Source organism: Solanum verrucosum, unplaced genomic scaffold (genome assembly GCF_900185275.1).
Source record: "Solanum verrucosum unplaced genomic scaffold, falcon-dt-bn FXZP01000255.1, whole genome shotgun sequence".
Classification (NCBI taxonomy): domain Eukaryota; kingdom Viridiplantae; phylum Streptophyta; class Magnoliopsida; order Solanales; family Solanaceae; genus Solanum; species Solanum verrucosum.
Window position 1 is genome coordinate 1,123,038 of NW_026020006.1, and position 8,526 is coordinate 1,131,563.

An 8,526-nucleotide genomic window follows, 5' to 3' on the forward strand; every position below is an offset into this window, starting at 1 on the left:
TTTCGAAGAGTAATATTCGTGTTTGATTAATTATTTGAAAATATTTTTATTAGCATTAGAACAGTAATTTGTGTTTGGTCAGAATTTCAAAAGTACTTCTAGAAAAAAAAAAAAAGCTTTTGACAATGCAAAATTACTTACTTTTGCTTAAACGTTGGATTAAACATCTTTAAAATAACTTTTTTTTTGTTTTAAAAAAAGTATATTTAATTTTCCAAAAGCTTGATCGAACATATTATAAACTTCGTATGCCATGTAACCATGTATAAACCAATCTTCAATCTTTCATTCCATTTTTTTAAAATATTGACACTGATATCAGTTGTAGAATTAAATCAATTCAAAACTACTCTTAATTTGATATATCATTAATAATTTTAGGTTAAATAATGACTCTAAAAAAGATATTTGTGTAAATTAATTCTTTATATTAGTAAATGGCATATTTATTTAAATTAAAATACATAAAATAAAACAGTTGGATTACTTTGTTAGTTGGAAAAAACTACTAATTTTGGAAATAAACAGCTGTTTCCATCTTTTTCTTAGCTACTATTTTTGTTTTATTTCACCCTTTTCTCTTTTTATTAACAAAAAAATAGAAAATAAAAAATAAAAAAAGACGTCAACCTTTATTATTTGAAAATTGCAAACTTTAATAAAAGCCAAAAGTTCAGATGTAATACGTGAATAATTTTGAAGGAAACGTGATGTAATGTCCTTTTTACCTAAATATTGAAAAGATAAATAAAAAATTTCAGATAGTTTAAGAGTGAAATTAATTTTTTTTTCATTAAACTATAGATAGTAGATTAGTTACCACCCTTATCAAAAGTATTTATTGTGGAAAAATACTTGTTATTATATTTTTTGATTGTAGAATACTTTTTAAAATATTTCGTCAATATATAAAACTTGAATTTTTATCATATACATCATTTTTTTTCAACACGATTTGTGTTAATTGATGAACATGATTATGTAGAACTAAGGCAAATACATTGCATCTAGTATGAACTTTAATTTCCACAACTTGACCTAAGCAATGAGATAAATAATGGCAATTTTCAACCATCAATATTATTATCTAGAGAGAAAACAAAAAAATGAATGAGCAAAATATGGATATTCTTTAAAAGTTTACTACTCCCTCCATTCCATATTAATTTAATTTTTGAGTCATTTTTCAAATTAACTTAATTGTTCAGTTTTCAAGATTACTTTTAGAGTGTTCTTCCAGTTTTACCCTTCATTAGTTAGTAATAGAATTAGGGGCCGTTTGGTTACTGGATAAGGGAAAGGTTAATACATGAATAATTTGGTTATTCATGTATTAATTTTATACCATGTTTGGTTTGTAAATAGAATCAAAATTATTCATGTATAAATTTTATATAATGTTTGGTTGGTGTGTCTCCAAATGTTGTATAAAAGTTATTCATGTATTGATTTATGTGGCGTTTGGTTGCATTTTTGTAATTCTACATAGCTAATACTCACATAACTTATGAGGAAATCTATGTATAATTTTATGCGGGGTAGAAGGTGGAATAAGTTATGAGGGTATTAGTTATACATGGATTAAAATAATAAAATTACATATTTACCCTTAAGTTGTTTACTTAATTATTTATTTGTAAATAATAATGTATATTAATATTAATTCACAAGATTCAGGAGTCATTTTTTTTTAAAAAAAAAGAGACGCCCCTAGCTCAATTTTTTTTAGTTTCGTGATTGCCTCCCCAACCCCCTCCACCCCGCCCCACAAACAAACCCAGAAAACTGTTTGCTCCCCACCCGAACTGTTGCATTTTAGTATTTGTGCGCATCAACCTATAGATTTCTGCTTCCCCAGCCCCCCCCCCCCCCCCCCCCACAAACACCCCCTCAAGGGCCTGTTGCATTTTATCTTGGATACAAGCTTTATAATTTTCTATTTTTTATTTAAAAAATGTATATTAATTTACAATAAATTAAACAATCAATAAGTAATAATATATGTATTATAATTTCTACGTAACGAAATCCTACATAAATAATACCTACATAACTAATATTTGTATAATTAATACCTGCATAACGAATACTTACATAACCAATATCTGCATAACTAATACCTACATAACTAATACCTGCATAACTAATACCTACATAACTAATACCTGCATAACTAATACCTACATAACTAATACCTGCATAACTCTAACCAGTAACCAAACGGCCCCTTAGTGATTAATTAATATTTAGTTATTTTAATCATAAATTTGACAATAATTAATAAGGGTAAAAATGGAAAATTGTGTTTAATTTATGTCTTAATCTACTTTTCTTAAAGGGTGTGTAACACCTCAAAAATCAAATTAATATAAAATAAAGGGAGTAGCATCTTACAACGTCAATTATATCCTAATTTCAACTATATGAATCTTCACTAACAATCTTATAATTAAGTTCATTGTGGACAAAAAAAAAATTCACGTCTAATCATTGAATTCTTCCCTACAAGCACCACCTGACAAAGTGAAGCTAGGCAAAAGAATATATAGGTCCAAAATCTTCCATCGTTTTATCGTTTTGTTCAAAATAAAAATGCTCAAAACACCTCGTCTTATCGTTTTGTTATATATCTAACTATTAGTAGAATGATTGCATGATATTCAAAAGCCCCACGAGGTCTAATCCCTAATTATACAACGATTTGATAGTAATTAGTCAAAACTCTGAACTTTCCATGTCAAATGTAAAATATTATGGCTGCTTTACTTTTCAAATGACTTTATTAGAATACTCTTTCATCGTAAATTATCTATTATAATTGTTAAAAATAAATTATCTCAAATTATTTGTCATTTTTTAAAATTTAATATAATATAATTATAAGTTATTTGAAGAATAATATTCAAATTGACCATTCTTCAAGCTATCGTTATACTATATTTATATATTAGGACAACGACTAATAATGAGTAAAACATGAAAAAATGACTTAAGAGTTAAAGTAATTAATGGTTCTATTAGGAGTCAAATTAAATTAGCACAATTAATTATTTTTTTATAACGATGTCATTTATTCGGATCGATTCTAAAAATAAACTTAACTAATACGGCTATATAACAAAATATTGCTATAGGTGAAACGGTTAGAAAAATGTCTAACTATACCAAAAACTCCCATGATATACTCCCTCCAAAATATTTGTTACGTTTCGCTTCTCAAAAGTCAGTATTATTTATTTTAAAACTAAAGTTTTAATATGAAAAATCTATTTGAAAAGTACTATTTAACAAATAAAAGGGTAAAGAAGGAATAATAACAACTAACTAAAGCCAACAAAACCTAGTTAGCTAGATTATTTCTCTACTAAATCATACAAGTAATTGTTGATATGGTTGATTAACTAAATAAATAGACTTAATTAAAGTGGCTTTTAATTAATATCTGAAAGCAACATTGGAGTAAAAGAATAGAAAAAAAATAATCAAAAATAGCTAAGGCGGCTTCACATTATTTGATTAATTTTTTATTTTATTTTTTGGAATTATTTGATTAATATCTACTTCGAGAAGCCACCTTTTGCTTTTTATCTTTTAATTAATTTTTCTCCCATAGTTAGGCTAATTAAGAAAGTTTTACTTCAATTAAATATTTATTAACTCTGCCTAACAATGAAATAAAAAAGTTACATTTATCTCATGTAAAATCAAACAAATGTTTTATAACATACATCACATATATTTTCAATCCAATAAAGAGAAATCTTACAAATAAAAACCATTACTATTTAGTTCTCATTTTATAATTTTCACAATATAATCTCAGTATAACTTATTCATAAATCAAAAGACAACAAGGAAAATACTAATCTACTCTTACTTCAAATGATGTCGCGAGACTTCACTTATTATTAAGATAATTTATTTATATGTTAATTATATTTTAAATATTAATAACGCTTATTAAAAATTATGTGTACGTGTCACTCATGTGTTGTTGACACAAACAAATTTCATATTTTCCATAATTCCTCCTTTCATGGAAACATACCTTTTCATTTTCAAATCTTTTTTAAATTCCTCCACTTAATTTTTTCTATTTTTCCTAGGAAGTTTCATTTCAACAAGTACACATCCACTCATTAATTTTAGTACTATAAATACATTTCAAGATTCACTTAAAATTGCACATTTCTCACTTATATTATATGTATCCAAATATTTCAAAATTCCCTTTACCATATAGACTATAGTACATATGGAACAAGGCAAGAAAGGGAAAAATTCTAGTAGAAAAAATTATAAACAAAAAGAGCCAATGAAGGTAAAATATATTTCAAGTCCAATAATGGTAAATGCAAAAAATGCTGATGAATTTCGATCGATCGTTCAAGAACTCACCGGAAAAAGCCCCGAGAAGGGTGGTGGAATAGGCGGTGATGGTGGTGGTGGTGGTGGTTGGCCTAAAGATCATGATGGAGTTGAGTACAATAATTCAAGTACAAATAATATTTCTATGGATATTGATAATAATGATGAATATTTTTGGAAACAATTTTCAGAGAGTTTATCTGTATTTCAATATCCAGATTACTAGTATAATTATTTTAATATTTATTGTTCACCTTCTTTTTTTTTTGGATCATGATGGAAATTCTAAATAAAATAAAACCAGTCCATCATTATATTATATATATACATATATAGCAATAAATCCAATTTGATACTTCCTATCTTATTTGAAATATTACTTTTGTTATAGTAACGTATGTAGAATTTTATGTATATATGTATACGGTTCGATATGAAATTTGTGTTAGAATTATATAGATATTTGCTATGTGGTTTAATTTTTTTTTTATTTAAAATGTATTGTCCATAAATTATAAGTTTAATTTTGTTTTTAAATGAAGTGGTGTATCGGGTCCGAATTGTGTGACCTATTAGAAAAGTATCATTCATGATTATTTAGAAAAAATTAACACGTATTAATACACACGAAAAAAAACTCAAATTCATGACCACGAAACATAAAATAAATGATGTTAAGTCATTACGAATAAAGTGAGTATTGGTCACCATGCCATTTCCGAAGGACCCGTCAAATTTAGGTTAAACAAAGTTCGCGATCAAATTTAGAAAAAATAACATGTACTAATACACATAGTAGAAAGATCAAATTTATTTCAAAACGCCAAACCAAATAATGATAGTCATGACAAAAATGGTGAATATTGATCACCAGGTCATTTTTGAAGGACCCACCCAATTTCAGGCCAAACAGAGTCCACAACAAAATCAGCATGTATATTAATTATACACACGAAAAAAAGATCAAATTAGTGAATTCAGATTCATGACCTCAAAACGCCAAAATAAACAATATTAGTCATGACGAACATAGTGAGTATTAATCACCATATCATTTTGAAAGAACCGACTAAATATTATGTCAACTAAAAAACGCAATCAAATTTTTTAAAAAACAACATGTATATAATACACACGAAAAAATTAGATAGCGACATAATGAGTATGTTAATTACATGTTTCTACGAAATGGTGCAATTGATAGTATAACTTGTCAAGAAATTTATTACAACATTTGGAATGTTGTACAACTTAATTAAAAACTTGTAATAAGCTTTTTTTGACCAAAAAATATTATTCTAGTTAGTCAAACTGAGGTGCTACATATGTTATTTGCCATTTATACATACGTTTAACTTTTTGGAAACTACTCTGAAACATTGAGTGACAATGTGTTTATATTACAATCATTGTATTATTAATTCCTAGACATGATACAATTGATCGGAAATTAGGGTAGAAAACTAGTACATAGCGGAGGTAGAACTAACAAAATTTTTATAATTCATCGTTAAATAGAATTATATGTTGTTTTTGTGACGAACGCTAATTTTTTATTTTTTTATTTTTGGCAATGTGATTTTGTCATGTGGTAAGTGCATGGAAGCTTCATTGACCAATATCATGTGGAAAAATAAAGCAAATATTTCAATTCACATTCAAAAATCAATGTCATGTTGATGTTCTTCAATTTAATGTCTAAAAGAATAGAAAGATGGTAGTTGTAACTAATAAAATTGATATAACATATTAAATTACACTGATAATATAAAAATTCTTTATACTATCGGTACATAATTTTTAATAAATAAATAAAAGAACCATCAATGGTACAAGAACTAAAGTACGTTGAGCATCTACAATCTTGTAATCACCTAAACTGTGGAGAATTTACAAAGAATTATACATCCTATAAATTAAATCCCAAAAGAAATATATATTAAATTCAAGAATGATTTGATTCTTGATTTTGGGTATTATTAATTTTTCAGAAATTGAAGTTTTCATATTTTGAGCTAACATGCATCTTCCCTTTTTTTGCCACCAGGAATATTTGTGCATGGATTTGCACCTTTTGATGGAGTTGAACCTCTTGGAAGTGATTGCATAATTAAAAATTGTTGATCTTCTTTTAATATCCTCAATCCACTAACATTATTGTGTAAGTTGAACAAAATAATGATCGTTATGACGAAGACGATTTTGCAATAGTTGTATTGCTTGAATGCCATTGTTGAGATCATGTTTAGAAAAAAGACAAGAATACCCTTGGTATACGACCGGAGAATCTAAGTTTGAGCAGTGAAAACAGTCTCTTAGCAAAAACAATGCAAAAGAAAGCCCTAATATGTGTGTATATGTTCACTCTTTTGAGCCCCTGGAAACGAGTTGAGAAAGTCTTGTTGAAAGCAGGAACTCAAATTGTGACGACTAATTTGGTGAAGATTATAGATCAAAGTGAGTACTCTTGTTTCTTTTCTTTTTGAGGAAGAAGAAGGGATTGGTGAGTGAATTATGGAGATGAAGAATATTGTGTAGTGATTTATATATATGCATAATATAACATATACTATATAGTGTGTAGATATGGGAAAATGTGGGGAAATTGACTGAAGAAATCCGCGGTTTGAATAGTTTGACAAAATATTGGTTGGTAAAACGAAAACACGTACGCTTGAAATTTCAGCACCTTTTTTTTTTGGGTTGTGGGTGTGTGTGTGTGTTGTGGGGGGGGGGGATTAGTCACACACACATGTAATCTCTCCGTGTATTTGTATTTGTCAGATATTGACTTGATGCACTCCTTAAGACATGATTAATAGATGACAATTTTATCATAACATCCGTGACTATAGTTTATTATAAGAGTAAAATAGATATAAAATAATAAATTATCTCTTGATTTTCTAAACTGAACCGTTAAGAGTGAACATTTATTTTTGGTATATGGACTAGTAAAACTGGATGAAGGGAGTATATAACAACAACAACATATCCGGTGTTGTCCCACAAAATGGGAGTTGGCCGTTTGAAGAGAATAAAGTATACGCAAACCTTAAAAATAGAAAACTTGTTTCTGATAGATCCTCGATTCGAAAAGAACAATTCAATAATAAAGGACAAGGTGTACGTAAACTTTGTGTATAAGAGAGGAATAAGTCAGTCCAGCTTGGCCTCATGTGTATGAAACTTTTTGTTTGGTGGTCAACCTCTATGATTTTAATGATTTGATTAGAAATCTAGAGTTAGAAAATTATATGTCAAAAGAGCTACACATAATGTAGTTCACAATGAAAATAGTTACTACTTTTTTTTCTTGTACGGATTAATCAATCTATAAGATGCTAAGGGAATACAAACAAGAAGATGAGTTGACCAACGAGGATCATAGTGGAATAAATATGATCCTTTCATTTTTTAAGAAGAGATCTCGAGTTCAAAACTGATTATAGAAAAAAATTATGTTAGGAAGTAATTCCTCCTTGAAAGAGATTACACAATGCAAATCTAAATTAACTAACGTGATATCAAACACTGAGTGAGAAACTATATGAATTTTCTTTTGATGATTGACTAGAAACAAATGAAGCTTGCTGGAAAGTTAGTTAGCATATTTCACATGGGGAAGTATATTTTTTGACTATTAATATTTAATACAATATAGAAGTATATTTTACTTGGTCATGAGCTAATTGCACTTGACATGGCTTGAAATTTAAGCATTTCAATAGGATAATAATCTTCTCTTTGGCACAAAGTCTTTGACTCGTTCATGCTTTCCAAGCAACTCCACATCTTCAATGTGTTATTCTTGCATGATACCTTTTTGAGACGGAATGATCTAAGAGACTCCTGTACTTGTTCTGATTTGTCATCTCGACCTCTGTACTCTACGGTGAACTAACAAGATACTTAAACTCGATCAAAAGCTAATTTATGTTAAGATAAATTATGATATGACATTAATTTAATTATCTATGTGGATATGATGTATCCTCCATGTCAGGGCGAGTGAGCAATAGACAATGTCAAAGACGTCTAAAAGACTAGTTTTGATCGAGTTCAATTGTATCGTTGAAACAAAGTAAATTACGGAATGACAAATCGGAACAAGTATAAAAAACTCCCATGCCATTTCACCCTTTTTAGTGTTCCACC

At 28.0% G+C, this 8,526-nt stretch overlaps 1 protein-coding gene across 1 annotated transcript in view; it reads left to right on the forward strand.

Moving 5' to 3' along the window:
* Window positions 1-8,526, forward strand: part of LOC125819524 (cysteine desulfurase 1, chloroplastic) — a 276,125-nt gene that overhangs the window by 78,649 nt on the left and 188,950 nt on the right. The gene's annotated exons all lie outside the window — the stretch shown is intronic.